Source organism: Ochotona princeps, chromosome 9 (assembly GCF_030435755.1).
Source record: "Ochotona princeps isolate mOchPri1 chromosome 9, mOchPri1.hap1, whole genome shotgun sequence".
Taxonomy (NCBI): Eukaryota; Metazoa; Chordata; class Mammalia; order Lagomorpha; family Ochotonidae; genus Ochotona; species Ochotona princeps.
Window position 1 is genome coordinate 75924835 of NC_080840.1, and position 15832 is coordinate 75940666.

Below are 15832 nucleotides of genomic sequence, written 5' to 3' on the forward strand. Positions count from 1 at the left end.
AAACACATTTATTCATTTATACAATGAATACAATGCTGTACACTCATATCTGAAGATTTTATCAGGTATTAAAATAATTTAGGAATCATATTTTTTAGCTTTACCTCTAGCACTAATATTTCTGCTACTTAAGTCCACAGACATGTGGGCATTGATTAAAATGAGTTTACAATAAGTTACAAGTTAGTTTAGTATGTATGCTGTTCAAGGAGATTGTTTTCATCTAATCCATATTCTCTATTTGCTCCCTGAATAACCATCAGTCAATTACAGTAAAATCATCAGTGCTTGTTTTCCTAACTATTCTGTGATCATTCCTCTGGTAGTTGGGCTTCTACATCTATTCCATTTATTAATTTTCTCTCTCTGCTTATTACACAGATATGCTGACTTCTGCTTATTACAGGCATATATGTGGACATGAAAGCAAACGCAGTAAGTTCTCTTTGCCACCAATTCGTTATATAACTCTGGAGAAATAAATTGTTCTCAACGATTCCAGTTCTCTTTTATCCTGGACCCTTAAACAGTCAGAGCTGTTTAGCTGAAGAAAATGCTGGCCCAAAATTCAAGGGACTTGAAGTCTAGTTTTTTCTTGCTCTTAAGCAATGTAACTAACCTGCTGAGCTTCAGTTTTTCTCCTTTGCAGACTACTGGATGTTATTGTTCATGGAAGTCTAGTTCCAGAAAGATCTCAGGGGTCATTTAATCAATTCTCTTGCTTTGCCCTTGAAGAAGCTCAAGTGCTCTTCAAAGTCCCCAGGGCCGGAAGCAGCAGAACATCTCCTTTGCCACGTGGGCTGAGCTCTTCACAGCCTACTTATTGAGACCTTTTCTGGCTATATAATGTAATTCTGAACAATAGCAGATGGGAAAAAATGGAGTTATTTTGACATTTGGTATAAGTATACATATTTAAACTTCCAAAAGTATTATGATAATTTCTTTATTTCAAATGATTCATAGATTACTCAAAATGGTCATAAACACTGTTTACTACTATACTGTCAGTTTATTTACTTATTTTTATTTATTATTTATGTTAAGATTTATTGTTATTTGAAAGGCAGAGTTACAGAAACCCACACATCCACACACGTATGCACACATAGATATCTTCTATTCCCTGGTCCATTTCCCCAGCAGCTGCAATGGCTAGAGCAGAGCTGATCCAAAGGCAGGATCTAGGAGGCAGTGTTAGAGTGTGGGTAAAATGCCAGAATGCCAGAATGCCAGAACAGAATGTTTTTGTTGGGCAGTGTGCTGAGAAAACTGCTACTTTGCTAGGCCAGAAGGTACCTGGGCTCCGGGAGCATTCCGCTTTAGCGATAAATCTGTTCTTTGCTGCCGTGCAACCTTGTGATCTATCAACTAACCCAGGTGCAGAGGGCAGGGGCGCAATTCTTCTCTGGTCCCAAGAAGAGGAGGAAAATAAGGGTGTGAGAATGGGACAAGCCATAAAGATAGTGTGTGTGGGAACCGAACAGACTGCCTGTGCCTGGAGGCCATAAAACATTAACACGTGTAAGATTGTTACTTTTGATGTATGTCTCAACCCAAAAGGGCCTATATAATCTTCTGTCTGGGGCTAGTTCGAGGTCCAACTTCTGCTTGGCTGGCCTGCATGCTCCAAGTATGGTCTACCCTAGCATGCTGACACAAACTCTGTTTGCTTTTTGCATTACCAGCGAGACTCTTGGTCGTTTTCTGGGGGTTGACTAGCTTGCACCCTAACGTCTGGGGGCTCCAGTCCAGACCCTAACAGCAGGAGCGTCCTCCTGATCTCCCACATTGTGCAAGGGCCCATTCTCCACTACTTTCCTAGGCGGTCAGCAGGAAGCTGGATAAAGAGTGGAGTAGCTATAACTGGCTCCCACATGGGATGCTGGTGCCGCAGGTGGAAGCTGCTATTGTGTCAACCCTATCCTTTCAATTTAGAAGCAGGAGATCTGGAAACCTGCAAAGTGACATCTTCCACTCACCACCTACCTTCTCCTTCTGTATGAGAGGGGAATAAGGGAAGGAAGGCCTCAGGTTACTTCAGTTAGCTAGCTGTTTCAGTGTGACTGGTGAAACTAGAGACAAAAGATTATTCAGTATGTGATTTCCAAGACGCCTAGGTGTCTTCAGATACGTTCTGAGTCATCAGGCATGAGACTTCTGATCTTACCTTGATTGGCTGCAGTGGGAAAAAGGCAACAATTTGGACTTGGGTCTTTGGGGCCTGTTTGTCTTAGAACAACTGCTATTCTGAATCAAGTGACTTCTTTAAAGCGCATCAGAACATTGAGTCCTGGGACTTAGGCAGAGCTGTGAATCATAGTGAAATGTAATCAGGATTGATCTGATCAGCCAGTAGGCAACCAAGAACATGTTGTGGAATTCATGCCTGAATCTTACTTTTCTAGACTGGAAAGCTCAGATTTTCATGCTGTTCTTTCAAAGGATGACTAGATGGTGGATGATGTGTTAAGTTTCAGGGCTGTCAGATAACTCAAGTCTGCCTCCTCCAAATTGTTTGTGTATTTACTGAGTCATACAAAGAAATGAGGTTGGTTAATTGAATGAAGTGGACACAGTGACTCACAGACAGAAGAAAGACCACATCCTGGATCTGCCTAGCCCAGATCATTTTCTGCTCTATCACATCCAACTTGAGAAAAGAAGATCATCACATTGATGAAATGAAGAATAGTGGATTGGTGATCCTTCGAAACTGTGATACTTGGCAATGAAATATTATTAGGGAGATGCAAATACCCAACACATTCCCAGGGATGGATCTTTAGGAAGCAACTGTGTATTTAATAGATCCTGCCTCAGAAGTGTTATTTTGGTATAAGTTTTATCCATTACTTGCTCTATCATTGTGTAATTACAAAAGAGAAGTCCTAACGGGTGTTATCCCTGTCTGTAACTGGTATTACCAGAGTTGAAATCAATCTGCCTTTCCATCTCCCAAGCTACTCATGATTCTGAGTTGAGATGCCAGCCCATAAGCTACAGAAAGCCACAGATTTTTCAGTCTTACAGAACAGGGGCTGTCACTCACTGCAATTGTAACAGATTACCGGAAGAGGTTGTCATGACAGAATGCTCTGCCTATCTCCAGATGTTTTGAATCATTAATCTGGGTTGGGGAATAGCTATCAACTTTTCTATATTTTAAGACATGTTGACCTTGATATTAAGCATAATTTAGTTCAATTTTGCAGTCAAGGACCCCAAAAGAGTGTGTTATCTTTGACCTCAGTGCCAAAGACCACTGAGACAAATCTTGAGAGTCATTAAGTTTCCTTACACACGACCTGTTAATACAACTTAAGTCTATCCTCCATTGTTGTAGGCACAATCCACATTGCTAATAACTGAGAGTTTGGGCTTTAAGTGATCCATGGAAAGTCTCCATATTGGTAAGGACAATTTCCTTAGTTAAAGTATGTCATTTGACATGTTTATCTGAGTGTTGGAATTCTGATGCTTTTTTTTTTTAGATCTATTATTACTTTTTATTGGAAAGACAGATTAACAGAGAGAAGGAGGAACAGAGAAAAAGATTTTTCCTCTTCTGGTTCATTACACAAATGACCACGATGGCAGAAGCTAAGCTGAAGCCAGGGGTCAGGAGCTTCTTCCAGGAGTCCATGTAGGTCCAGGGTCCCAAGGCTTTGGGCTGTCCTCTGCAGCTTTCCCAGGCCACAAGCAGGGAGCTGAATGGGAAGTGGAACAGCTGGGACACAAATTGGCACACATATAAGATCCCAGTGCATGCAAAGCAAGGATTTAGCTACTGAGCTGTCACACTGGGTCCCAAATTATGATAAAATTTTTACCTATTTTATTTTTAATGTGACTAATATATCAATTACAGTAAAAATGGAAGCCAAGAATAATCAAACCACACTCTGAGATGAGGATCATATGCAATTGTTTTGTAGGAAATAACACAAGTGAATAAAGGGGTGCAAAATGAGTTTAATGGAATTCTGTCAGAAACTCCCCAAACTCCTCCCCAAGGGAGAGATACAGGTGGGGCCGTGGCATTGCTCTTGCCATTGGATCTATGCCCGTGTCTCCTACCATCTTTTTCATAAATGCATTTCCCTGAGTCACATTGACCTTTCCCCATTACAGTCCATGCTGCGATGCTTGTTCTGTTGGAACAGATTCTAAACCTCAGTAATGGAGGATGCTTCAGTTTCTAACCCTGCAAATGTTAAGTGGTTAGATTATAATCATAAAGTGCGTATTACAAACGAATAGAGATTTTTGCTTTCCCTACATGTCGTGAAGCATTGCGTTTCTGAACATTCTGATTTACTTGCTCTGTTTTTGCAAAAGGCTTTGTCAAGACTAGCATTGGATTCTCCATTCTGTCAAAAAATGTATTTGAATTTACTCAGTTGCGAGAGTAAGGATGTTGTGGTCATTCCTTGGAATCACTCCCTCTTATGCAGGAGCCTGAGAGGTTTCCATTTATGCCTATGCTTTTTGTGCCATCCCATAGGTATAACATAGTTTTTAAAGATGCCTGGGGCTGTCTCTTTTCACCTGTGAAGGACAGATGAGTTCTTTCCATGGTTGTTGTTTATTCGGTCCTTTAGGGGAGCTAGGGTTTACCATGCGAAGTGTAATTGGTAGCAGGATTGGGTACACGCTTCTGATTTCTAAACTTATTAGTGAAGCAAAATGGGAAAATTAAAAGAGAAGAAAGGCATCAATAAATAAAAGAAGGAATTTCTCATGTTGTAGTGGATATAAATTAGTGATAAATAGCACTTATTAAATAGTGGAATATACCTTGCTGTAAACTGACATAGGATGGCACTTGATTAGGATTGTATTTATACTCATCCCCCAAATTAAGAGTTCGAATAGCCCCCTGGGTTAATTTACCTGATCACTGCTCCCTTATCCTCAGATTCTTCTAAGAACTTTGATTTTACTCCCCATTTTCCTTTGCTTAGCTATCAAGCAATTGCTGTATAATATTTTGAAAGAAAATTATAGGGACACACAATGTCACTAAGCCTACTTAAGGTCCGTAATTCAGAGTACAGTTACAAGACGTTTTTCTTCAAAAGAAAACATGCTATACTGAAATCTTATTTGTAATACAATCCTTAAAGTAGAGCTACTGTAAATAAAACAGTTCTGAATTTGTTCAGGACAAATATTATTACTGTAGTATTATACACACCTGATGGGTAAATCATCAGTAATTTTCTAAAAAAGTATTCCAGTTGATGAATTCAAAATGAATTACTTTTCTCTCTAATTAGTTCACTGTAGAAATTGGTTTTTCCTCCTGTCATTGTATAGTCTTCAATGCAGATAAAAGGATACTGATGAAAATTACATGAGTTGCTTAGATGGCTTAACAATAGTGAATGGTCGTAATTGAACCAAAACTTGTATGCCTGGATTGATTGAGTGAAGTCTTTCCTGTAGATACAAAATAAGATTTAATTTCTAAAGCTTGCATATCTATCTATATATGTGTGTGTATATGTACATATATATATTTGCATATATATATGCACACACACTGCACAGTTGATACCTCAGAAATTCTGTTTTGCATCATGGATTGCACTTGTGAGAATTAAAAAAATATGGCATCTTTAAGATATTTTATTTGTATAAAAGAGAAATCTTATGGCTTTCATATTTATACTGTTAAGAACATAATGATACTACACTGCTCTCCCTCCCTGCCTAGCTTCTTACCCTCCTTTGTCTTTCTTTCTGATTTTTCTTTTAATTTTTGCAATGGCGCATTTTCAATTTACTTGATAACCAAAAGTGTAACTCTCTGTCAAGCTTAGAATTCAACAAGTGGTAAGTAGGAAAACGACTGTTCTTTAGGAGTGTAGACAAAGCTATAAACAACAATCAAATCACAAAATCTTAATTTTGCTCACATATTACATTTTTTGCTCTATATGTTAGTTACCACAAATTAGGGAAAACATATATTTTCCTCTTTGAAACTGGTTTATCTCACCAAGCATAATGACCTCCAATTTATCCATTTTATTGCATAAGATATCATCTGGTAATGTGTACAAGCTAAATTGACATTTTGAAATTTGATTATTGTTTGTAACCTTATAGTAATTTTGAAGTCTGGAATTGTGATGCCTTCAGCTTTGGCTTTGTTGTTTTAAGACATATTTAGCTATTTGAGGTTTTTGTTTTCATACTAATTTTAGGATCAATTTTTGCAGGATCTGAGAAGAATGTCATAGGTATTTTGGTTGGGATCACATTAAATCTTTAAATTACTTTCAGTAGTATGAAGATTTTGAGTACGTTAATTCCACCAACCCATGAACTTAGAAGAAAATTAATTTCCATTTATTCTTGTCTTCTATGTCATTAACGTTTTATAATTTTCATGTAGAGATCCCTCACATCTTTAGTTTTTTTTAAATTTCATTTTATGACACAGTTTCATAGACTCTGGGATTTCCCCAACCCTTCCCCCAACCCTCCCCCCAAATTGAATTCCTCCATATTGTTACATTAGTACAGATTATAACCAGTCATGATTCCTTCATTGTGGGCATGGACCATGCAGGGAGTCCAGCATCTCATTGTCCAGATATATTCAACAGTTTTCATTGGGAAACTATCCCCGGTCCAAAAGTAGAGGTGGCAGAATATCATCCCCTCCCATGAAAAGCCACTACACAGCTTCAACAACAATTTACAACATCATGAAGTTAATTGACATGATATTGAGTGACCAATATGTTAGAATATGCAAAGTTGCCCTTTGCGCAGTCCCTGCCTGCTGCTTGCCATGTCCTACCTTGGCGTAAAAATGACCACCAACTTCTTGATCCACGAGAAGATCTGGTTTGACAAATTCAAGTACGATGACTCGGAGAGGAACTTTTATGAGCGCATGAACGGCCCCGCGGACGGCGCCTCTCGCCAGGGGAACGGGGCCAGCGGGCTCCCCCGCAACATCCAGCGAGCCAGAAAGAACACCCAGAAGTCGCTGGCCGGAAGCTCGGGCCGGGGCCTCCAGCGGGCCAAGCGGAGACCACAGCGAGCTGAGACGCGTGGTGCAGCCCGGCTGAGTGCCCTGGAGAGGGGCTCGCCTGCCCCCCGCTCGACCCCGCAGACCCAGCATGTATCGCCCATGCGCCAAGTGGAGCCGCCAGCACAGAAGGCAGCCACCCCGGTAGAGGACGAGGAGGACAATATGGACGTGTTTGGCAGCGACGAGGAGGACAAGGAGGCGGCGCGGCTGCAGGAGCAGCGGCTGCGGCAGTACGCCGAGAAGAAGGCCAAAAAACCGGCGCTGGTGGCCAAGTCCTCCATCCTCCTGAACAGGTTTAGGAGGGATGTGCAGAGAAATCTTCAGTTCCTTAGTGAGGAGTAACTTTGTGTTCTACCTAGTAAGGTATATGGGAGTCCAAGGTGACTGTTTCCTGTCTGTTCTAGGCTTTCCTTATGGTCTCTGCCTATCTGATCTAATTTTTTGGTGGCTCTGGAGCGACTCTGATAGTCATTGCAAGACAGGGTGGGGAACCAAAGTTGGAACTAAGTAAGGACCAGAGAAAGCTTAGACCCATTTCTTTCATCATACACTAAGATCAAATCTGAATGGATAAAGGACCTAAACCTACATCCAGAAACCTTCAAACTTTTGGAAGAAAACGTTGGAAACACCCGGCAAGACTTAGGTGTAGGACCTGACTTCCTAAAAAAACAGCACAGGCTAAGCAATCAAGACAAAATAAACAAATGGGACTACTTCAAACTAAGAAGCTTCTGTACAGCAAAAGAAACAATCAACAAAGTAAGAAAGCAACCCACAGGATGGGAGAAGATCTTTGCACACTACATAGGTGATAGGGGGCTAATCTCCAGGATATACAAACATCTCCAGAACAACCAAAACAACAAAACCAACAAACCACTCAAGAAATGGGCACGGGAAATGGGTGGAGGCTTTACAAAGGAACAAACCCAAATGGCAAACAAACATATGAAAAAATGCTCAAGCTCTCTGGCAATAAGGGAAATCCAAATTAAGACATCAATGAGATACCACCTAACGCCAGTAAGAATGGCTCACATACAAAACACCACCAACAATACTTGCTGATGAGGATTCAGGAGAAAGGAAACTCTACTCCACTGTTGGTGGGGCTGCAAGCTGGTACAGCTTCTATGGAAATCCGTATGGAGAACACTCAAACAGCTGAAAATCTGCATACCATATGATCCAGCAATAGCACTCCTAGGAATATATGCAAAACACCTGTTACACGAGAAGCCAACATGCACCCCTATGTTCATAGCAGCACAGTCAATAATGGCAAAAACTTGGAAGCAACCAAAATGCCCATCAGCAGAAGATTGGATAAGGAAGCTATGGTTCATCTACTCCATGGAATACTACTCTGCTATTAAAAAAAACAAAAAACAAAAAAACAACGAAATACATTTCTTTGTGGCCAAATGGGCCCAATTGGAAACCATTATGCTATGGGAAATGAGCCAATCCCAAAAGGTTAAATACATGTTTGCCTTAATTTAGGATGAAATGTCAATCTGGATAATAGTACCTGTAAATTGTAATATTATTACAACTCCAAACAACCTGTATCACATGAAATAAGATATTGTGATGTAACCAATGAATCAATAATCAGTGAGAGACAGACTACTTATGATCTACATCAAAGAACTGAAAAGCCTGATATGCTTCTAATATCCTGTTATTCCATCGTGGGTCGGGAGAGCAGAGAAATTTTCCACCTTTTATAGGGTGTGAGGAAGATGTTAAGTATAATGTATCAAGATTGTAACAGGTAACTTACAGACAGCTGACTCGAATCTGCATTAGACATTAGCAAAAACTATAAAGAAATACAGTCAGATTCAAGAGCGATCCTGACAGCCTCTTAACAGGAGGTCATATGCACAGAGCGGGGGTGGAAGGCAGAGTGGAGCAGGTGGACAGGAGGAGGCTTGTATCCCAACCCTGGAGACTCCCAGATCCTCACCAAGGACTATCAGTACGGGCACAAGGACTATATCCCAACCATCAAGGAGATCACAGGGAATTGGAGTGCCTTTGTAGGCCGAGAACTCCAAGGTCAACCATTCCCTATCGGATCTCCAACACGGGATGGAAGAAGCCCAGATATTTCCTCATAGGATCTAAAGTCATCAGAACAACCAGGAGCCCTGAACAATCTTCAGAAACAGGACACCTAATTTTTTTTTAAGATTTATTTCTTTAGATTGAAAAGGGAGATATACAGAGAGGAATATCTTCTGTCCATTGATTCATCCCCAAGTAGCTACATGGCTGGAGTTGCACCAATCTGAAGCCAGGAGCCAGGAGCCAGGAGCTTTTTTTGGTTCTCCCTCATGGGTGCAGGGTGCCAAGATTTTGGGCTGTCCTTGACTGCTTTCCCAGGCCACAGACAGGGAGCTGGATTGGAATCTGGGCCGCCAGAATTAGAACCGTGCCCATATGGGATCCCGGGTGTGCAAGGGGAGGATTTTAGCTGCTAGGCTACCACACTGACCTCGAATTTTTTAAATGTGGAAACTATTGGATAATATGAAGCAATAAGCATAAATGGATTGTGGTATAACACTGGCTAAATTTGCCAACGTAGGAAGGCGTTCAAATTTTCCATTCCTATGTGCTTATTTCATCTTGAAAATTGCTAATATAAAGCTCAATATACTTTGAGCTAATCAGTATTTATTTCCCAGATGTTCATAGCTAGCACATTTGATTGTGTTAAATATGATATTCATATTCATATTACAAAGCTGACAGTTTGGCCTGTGAAAAGGCAAACCATTTCAACTGTTATTTTTAACTGGTGCAAGCATGTATGCAAAATTCAATTTTTGACTGTAGAAACTAGCCCCACCAAGACAGATATCCAGGCACTCTAACACCAGGTGAAGAATTTAACACTTTAGAGTTACTTGGCCTTATTGTAGGCTAGTTAGCCTCCTTAGTTTTGTTTTCAAAGTACTCAACTATAAATCCAAGTTATTTTCTTTCTCTTCATTCCTCACTTCCAGGCCCACCCACCCTGGCTGTCACCTCAGAGATGGGGGTCTCTGCAGACACACCTGCCCTGAGTCAGTCAGGCCTTACATCTTCCTTCACAAGTATTGGGGATTAAAAAAAAAGTACCATGGATTGGTGAGTGTTCCACTGACCATGCAGCCACTTCCTGACTCTCAGTCAAGCAGGCCAAGTCACGGGTGTTAGTCTAACTGGGGGGCATCCTCTGCTAATGCCTGGGAGCTGCTTGTCGGGGCAAGCAGGTGTGCACTGTGCTCCCAGGAGGAGGTTGCCCTGGCTGTGGGCGGAAGCCAGCTGCCTCTCTAAAGGCCTAGGCCCACAGAGCCATCTCTGAGCAGTGGCCTGCAGCTGCCGCTGCCACCGCCGCCAGCTGGGTTGTGAATGGCGTGGGACCCATCTAGAGGTGTTTTGTGACATGCTCCCATTGCGGCACTTGTCCTGCGGATGTGTGAGCTGGGCTGGATGTGCACCTGGCCCAACCGCAGCCAGGCTGGGAGAGCCAGCTTCTAGAGTCAGCACACACCTCTGCCTTCCGCTTGGGTTGGTTTGCTAGAGCTTCTGTGGAGATGACATATAGCTGCTGGCAATGCCAACAGCGTCTTCTCACATAAGGGCTCCTTTGAGCTCAGCCTGGCTATCGTAAACATTGTTTACCATCAGCAGCTAAGCCCTAGTCCAGTGGCTGTGACAAGGGCTGGCTGCTTTGGTCCAGTTTCCCGTGGTAGCCTCGACTGCCCTCTGCCACCTCCAATCAGCCCTGAGGGCCCACTGGAGCCCAGGCTGCCTTGCCGCGGGATGGGGGTGGGGAAACGGTGTTCTCCAAAGCTGGTGAGGACTTTGCCTCCCCGCCTCCCACAGGTACAGCTGAACCGTATCATCTTCACATTCTCCTTCTTGAGCTCCCCAAACCTCACTTCCCATTGCCTCATTTTGGTTATTCCAGAATCTTCCTAATGCCTGGTAGACCAAGCTCAACAAATGGGTTCATGTGCCCTCATTATGACTCCCTTCAACCACTGGCCTATTTTTTAGCCCAACATGTTCCTGTCCCCCCGGGGTTTCCCATCATGATGACACTATCTCAGCACCACCAGCCCACACTGCCAGACCCTTCAACACTGCCACCCTTTCTGCTGTTCTTCCATCATTTCATCGGAGCCAGCCTGTAGCTCAGGATTCAGCAGCACAGACAGCCAACATTCAGATCAGAGTTTCTCCAGAGCCTGCCTGTGCAACCTTGGGTCATTGGCTTACTCTCTTTGTGCCTGAATGGTAACGGGGTTCGGGGTTGGGGGAACAGAGGTACCTGACCCCAGGATGTAGAGGAGGATTAGAGGGGTTGATGCATGACACAGGAAAAGCAACTTTGCATCCGCCAGCCCATGCCAGGCCTCCTTGCGAGGGCTGACCAGCACCTGGACCGGTCAACATTCCTGAGCTCTGTGCTCACCTAGGCTCCTCACTGCGATTGCCCCTCCCGCCCTTCTCACACCCACGCATCCACCTTCTGCCCATGTCCACAGCAGCAGACGCAATGCAAATGTGAAATCAACCGCCATGAGGAGCACAAAAGACAAGTTGCGTTTTGATCCAGCAGCTGTAGCAGGTTAACAGGCTCAGGGTACTAGTTACATCAGAAAAGCTACTGCAAAAAAAAAAAAAAATCTTATATTCTGTTGAAATCAAAGGAAATCCAGATAGGAAGTATGGGATGTATGTGTGTTTTCCTGATGTTGACAATTTTATTTGGGACATGTGTTGATTGATGGCCTGTCGTATGAATACGCCAGGCATAGTTGCAGATGCTAATACACACCTGCAGAGCATTACCAAATTCTTCCCCTCTAGGGGCCGATATTCTCTTAGTAGAAGGGAAATAATGTAAAATAGGACAGATTGATGAATACTACACACAAAGTAACTAGCGCTAGAGGACATTATAGAGGTTGTTATTAAGTGCACAGCTAGGTAACATTTCAAAAAAGCCCTGAATAAAATCAACATGTCATATATATGAAGGAAGGAGAATTCCAGACAGTGGAGACAGAAAGAACCCAGGCTAACATATGGGAGTTCTGCATGTAGAGTGGCATGTGATTATCCATAGCCAATATGGGACTGTGTAAGCTGGGACAGAAATTTAAATACAATTCCAAATGTGTAAAAGTTCGTGGAAGTGACATGATCTGATTTATATTTTAACCATTTAGAGTCTCACTTTAGGTGATAATAGTATAACTCCAATTTATTGAGAGATTACTCCATGGCTGCTGCTGTGTAAGTTTACCTATTATTTTATTAAATTCTCTACTAAACAATACTTATCTATCTACACAAGGGGCAATGGAACTACAAATGGTTAATTAGCAAGTTGCCCTTGCCCCCAACTTACTGAACTGTCATCCAGGCCCAGCCTGTCTGTGTCTGAATCTCATAAGCATGCTTCAGTGGCGCTGTTTCTTATACAGAAAGAATTTCACAAGGGCCCAGTAATCAAAGTGAAGGAAACATTTGAAGTCAAGGATAACTTAAATGTTCATCCCTATATTGATGGCAGAATGGGCTGGGAAGATCTTAGACTGCGAAGCCTTGACTCTTACATCAGCCTTGACTTGTTTGTTTCTTGAATGATACAGGGAGAAAATAGCTTTCAATAGCTCTAAAAGAACTATTGAATATAGATTCTAAGTAACATGAAGACAGAGCAAAAATACATTGACAGCACTGTTTCCAACTTATCTAACTTTCCATTACAGTCCATGGTTGTCTTATATTGTTCTTTAAAATATGGGCATTGTGCATTTTCTTAAAGCAACTGGATTCCACTTTTTTAAGAAGGAAAAAAACAGAGAGAGAAAAACCTTCCATCCGCTGGTTAACTCCCTATAGTCATAATGACTGGAGCTGAGCAGATCTGAAGCCATAAACCAGAAGCTTCTTCCAGGTTTTCCACATGGGTACAGGGTTCCAAGGACTAGGGACATCCTCTGCTGTTTTTCCAGGCCAAAGGCAGGGAGCTGTATTGGGACTGGGGCACCCAGGACATGAACTGGCATCCATATGGAATTCTAGGACTTGCAGGTGGAGGATTAGATTGTTGAGCTACCATGTAAGACCCAAGAACTGGATTTTAAACGTGTGTGTGTGTGTGTGTGTGTGTGTTTCTGGGGTTAGTGTTGCAGTATAGCAGTTAGGCTGCCACTGGAGGAACCTGAATCCCGTATCAAAGTGTCTGCGCTTACATCTCATTTCTGCTTCTGGTCCAGTTTAGGATAATGCATCCTCTGGGAAGAAGCAAGTAACTGTTTAATTACATTGGTCTCTGCCATCCTGGTGAGAGACCCAGAGATCCACGTTCAGGAGTTTAGCCTCATTTAGCCCTGACTGTTGCAGGCATTTGGGAATAGACCAGTGGATGCTGTGTATACGACTGGAACTATGTGTATGCATATATTTCTCACTTTTCCAAATAAAATTAATAATTTCACATAGTGATTTAGCAATACTTTTTCTCTTTTCATTAGTCATACAGACACATTGATTTCTATTTATCGCTACTTATAAATAATACCAAAAGGATTTCCATGAAAACAACTGGTCTCTGCCCCATCTTTTCACCAGCCTACTCTTTCTGAATGCTGTTTTCCATTTCCTAAAAACAAACCATTATTTTTTTTTAAAGATTTATTTATTTTTATTGCAAAGTCAGATACAGAGAGGAGGAGAGACAGAGAGGAAAATCTTCTGTCCGATGATTCACTCCCCAAGTGACCGCAACGGCCGGTGCTGTGCTGATCCGAAGCCAGGAACCAGGAACCTCTTCCAGGTCTCCCATGTGGGTGCAGGGTCCCAAAGCTTTGGGCCGTCCTCGACTGCTTTCCCAGGTCACAAGCAGGGAGCTGGATGGGAAGTGGAGCTGCTGGGATTAGAACCGGCACCCATATGGGATCCCGGCACGTTCAAGGCAAGGACTTTAGCCTCTAGACCACACCGCCAGGTCCCAAACCATTATTTTTTAAATGTGTCTTTCTTCTGAATTTTATCTCCGTGTTTTTATACATTTGATTTACACTGCCACTTCACTTTTTTTCAGTTGAAGATTTAGTTATAACTCTCCAAATCCACACATATATTTTCCTAATCTCCTGAATGCATTTGCATTACTATTTGCTTAATGCAACATTCAATATTTACATTATTTTATAAGTTATATTAAGCCGTAGTACTAAATTCATTCTAAAAATACCAACAAATCTATGATAGGTTAAAAAGCTCATGAATGGCTAGATGCAATGGCTCAACTGGCTAATACTTCCCTTACAAGCATCATGATTCCACACGGGCGCCTGTTTGTGTTTTGGATACTCCACTTCTCATCTAGCTCCCTGCTTGTCCCTGGGACTCTGCACCCACGTGGGAGATCCAGAAGAAGCTCCTGGCTTTGGATAGACTCAGTTGTCTATTGCAGCCATTTGGGGAGTGATTCAGCAGATGGAAGATCTCTTCCTCTCTCTCTTTCTGTTTCCTCCTTGTAAAGTTGCCATTTCCAATAAAAATACATAAATAATTAACTCATTTTTAAAAGCTCATGGAGAGCATGCAAGATGAAAAGTTTTTGGATCTTGTGGCGGGAGGGGTCTAGGAGAGTTTGATTTCAGGGCTTGGGTGGTGGGAGCTTCCAGCAGTGTGGTGGCTGCTGGGGGGTACCTGAGCTAGGTCAGACGCAATGTTTGGGGCCTTAGCCCCAGCCATCACTGCCATGCGGAGAGTGAGTCCTGGGCATTCCAGGCTCCACCTGCTGGCCACCTGACAGCAAGCTCTGGGGTCTTGAGGGAGTGAAATTGCTGCCTAGGGACATGCATGAATAAGGCCACCATACATGTTGGTGAGGAATGAGTCCTGAAGGACTCCCAACAACAGTGTCACTGTATTTGCAGGTAAGCAAGGAGACTAAGACCTGGTAGTTTGGAGGGGAGAGGCTGGAATATCTGTATGGGTCAAAGTGATGGGAGTCCTGAGTAGGGCTTGCTATCATGGAACACTGTGAATCACTACATGCCACTCCATGCAAAAGCTAAGGCTGGGGGCCTATCTACCAGGGCTAGCTAGATTCAATTAGCTGACTGAATGTTGGAACAGGAATGGGTCACACTAGTCATTGCCATGACACTGACTAGCACATGAAAGAACCAGGTCAGGAGTAGATTCTGTGGCGGATATGTGGGTCAAACCCTGTGGAAATACAAGTCCCGCTGGTTAGGTCAAGAGTTGGGGTGGAGATGAGCTGAGCTAGGTATGACCATGGAACCTGCCATCACTCATGGATATAGGGACCAAGAACAGTCTGGGAAGGTCCAGGCTGCAGTACCTGCATGTGCACCCTAAAACAGGGTGTGGGATGGGCTGGGCTGCACCATTCACCAGCTCATACAAGGCCAAGAAGGAGGGGCAGGTTATGCCAGATATGAGCCTAACACTCGCTGGCATGCATGAGATTTGAGTTTGGGAGTGGGCCAAGTAGAAGAACCTGTAAAACTCCCCTAGTGGGTCATAGCTCCCACTGGTGAGCACATGGCCCAGGCCTGGTGATCGGACAAGCTGGGCAATGTAGCTACAACCGTTAGCTTATGTGTGGGTTGGTTTTGGAGGGGGTTGGACCAGGCAGGGTTGAGCAAACCTTAGCTCACCAGCAAGTGCAGAAATCAGGCTGGAGCACTGTCATACCTACCAGTTTGCATGAACCAGGAATGG

General features: G+C 42.8%; 1 pseudogene; it reads left to right on the forward strand.

The window, feature by feature from the left end:
• Positions 1 to 6783: 6783 nt before the first annotated feature.
• On the forward strand, positions 6784 to 11692 carry LOC101528272 (elongation factor 1-delta-like; annotated as a pseudogene).
• Positions 11693 to 15832: the final 4140 nt, after the last annotated feature.